We start from the raw sequence: 2730 nt of genomic DNA, 5'->3' as shown, positions 1-2730 counted from the left end.
CCCCGCCGCCCCCGGGCTGCAGCCCCCGCCGCCAGCCGCTCGGGATGCCCTGCGGGGGCCTCGGCCGGTGTCGAAGCCGGTGCCGGGCCCGCCTGTGGAGCTCAAGGCCCCGGCAAACTCCTGCCCTCGTGCCATGTGAAAACCGCGAAAGGCGAAAAATTTGAGGGGGGAGAGACGAAATCAGGTTACTTTCCCGCAAGCTGTCCTTCTGCCGTGGCCAGCTCTCTTGTAGCCCGTACAGAAGGAAGCCAAAGTGCTGGTGCTTCATTTCTGTGTCGTTTCTTTATTAAGGTAATCAGACGGTCCAGCAGTGCAATATACTCCACAAGCGACGAGCAACCTGGAAAAATGTGTTAAAGTAAAATCAGTGTAAATACGTGTTACCCATTGTTATCCTCTACTTGATTTGATCCCTCGTCTGGCTTGAAGTATAAAGTTCTGCAGTATTTGGGGTTATGAATACAAAGGTGACCTGTGTAAGAGGCAGAGCATTACAAAATGAAGCCGCTATGACCCAAGCCCCAAGATTCTTGTATGGCAGCCCTGGCTGTCCAGGAATTGGGAGAACCAGGTACAATAGGTTGCAGACTGCAGCCACTTTACGCAAGAAGATACCTTCCCAGGCCTTCACCACAGAGCAAGTGTGAGATAAGAAATCTGAGGGATCCCTGCAAGTGGCTGAAGATGGAAAAAAGCCCTTGGTGTGGAGGAGCAGTTGCATACACAGAGCATGCATATCACAGCCAGCAGTGCTTACAAATGTAAATAAGGGCAGATTGATTAGGAACAACATTATCGCCAGGAATGTAGCATGCAGGCATCAGCTATGAGGTAAACTGGGGGCAGGCACTGCTCTGACCACCCAAGTGGAGACTTTTACACTGACACTTCTTCCTTAAGGAAAAAAAAATAATACAGAAACAAGGCCAATTAGATCCCTGCAGTAATTCATCTCTTGTGTATGCTTAAAAAAAAAAAATCCCTCCAGACCACAGGGAGAGAGGGGAGATTAAGATAGCACTTGTTAAATTTGAGCCTTCAGACTGAGTTTTGGAAGCAGGAGTGAGGACTGACAGGCACTGGGCTATTGTGCGAAGCCGAGCGGGCAGGAGGCAGGCAGGACACCTCTGGGGGCTGGAAGTGCGTGGAGGGTTTTGGAGCCTGCTGGGAGACCGAACCAAAACCCCTCTCCAACTCATCCCTTCTTTCTCCATCCCCCAGCCCGGCCACCCTATCAGACCCAGCGAGGTTGAGCAGGGGCAGGAGTGGCACACTGGACTGGCACATGAGTTCCTAGCGAGATGGAGGGTCACTTTCCCAAGCGGAAACTGGAATGGGAGGTGGGTGACTGCATCCCAGGTGTGAGCTTCAGCCTCCAACAGGAAGCAGCCTCCAGCTCCAGTCCCTTTAGGTTTCCTTCTCCACTTCTGCATGGCGTGCGTGTGCCACAGCTTGCTGCTCCCAACAGCCTTCCCGGAGACAGTCCCGACTGGAGCACAAGGCTGGGCCTTCTCGGGGGGCAGGTTTCCCAGTGTGGGAAAAACAGAGGCGAGACGGGGAGGAGAGGAAAAGGGACCCCCTCACCCGCCAAGGCCCCGTCGGTGCGTGCCTCTCGGGCAGTTTCCCGCAGGGAACCTCCGCACGGGCGGTGCGGTTCACGGCCCCGGGGCGCTGCCAAGCCCTCGCTGCCGGCGCCGGGGCTGTGTGTCTGGCAGCTCGCCCGGGGCGGCCCCGCCGCTCGCCAGCCCCGCCGAGGCGCGGAGGGGCTGTGCCCACGGGCTCTGCTGGGCACACGCGTGGGAGAGGTGCGCGGTGCCAGCGGGCTTAGCGGGGCGGGACACCGCAGCGGGCAGGGGGCTCCCCTCGCATCTGGGGTCCCCACGCCTCCCCTCTTTTTCCCCTGTATTTCTTTCCCCCGCGCAATGAACGCGGAGAGGGCACGACTTACAGCCGCGCTCCTCCGCGGGCGCGCAGCAGCCGCCCTGCTGGGGGGAGGATGGAGGGGGGAGGGCAGCCCCCTCCCGAAGCGCCTTCCCGGGCTGGACGCGGAGCGAGGGGGCGAGTTTTCCGCGTCCCTCCGCGCCAGCGCGCCCAGAGTTCCGCCGGGGCAGGGAACCTTCGCGGGGAGCGGCGCTGGGGGCCGGGGGGAAGGCGGGCAGCTGTAACGGCAGCAATTAACGGCTGATTCTCAATGAACAGAGACGGGGAGAAGCGGTGCCAAAAAGTAAACAATCGCGTATAGTTCAAGAACTGTTTAGCGCGGCCAGGCAGGCTGCGTTTCGTGGACTTTTTACACTAAAACATATTAAAATTGGCTTTCCTCGGGTTTCAGTTAAAGAATGAGACGTAAGTTGAAACAGGCTAGCTACCGCGCGGCGTTAAATCCCTCAAGTGTTAAGTTTTCATTGTGTTTTTCTAACTGGACGGTGTGGGTTTCTTGCAAGGAACCAAGTCTCCTCTTTAAAAAAGAGAGAGGGAGAAAAATCTGGCACTTTCTACCGCAGTATCCACCACCCTGTCATTATTTCTGCAAGCCTGGGAATTCAGCTCGGACCTCCCAGTATTTGTTTCAGCTTGAGGCCAAGGTGCCTCTAAAAGGATTTTCTTTTAAGGGCTTTAGAAATCGTTTAATGCTGCTTTTCCCCTGTTTCCCTCTCTCTTTTAAAAGGGAAAAATATATTTCTGTATGTCGATCGCGAGAAAGTTCCGCGCGTGTATTTGCCTGCAAGC

The sequence above is a fragment of the Calidris pugnax genome, unplaced genomic scaffold (genome assembly GCF_001431845.1).
Source record: "Calidris pugnax isolate Ruff unplaced genomic scaffold, ASM143184v1 scaffold2, whole genome shotgun sequence".
NCBI lineage: Eukaryota > Metazoa > Chordata > Aves > Charadriiformes > Scolopacidae > Calidris > Calidris pugnax.
The sequence above is the reverse complement of the archived record's forward strand: the minus strand, read 5'-3'. Positions refer to the sequence as shown.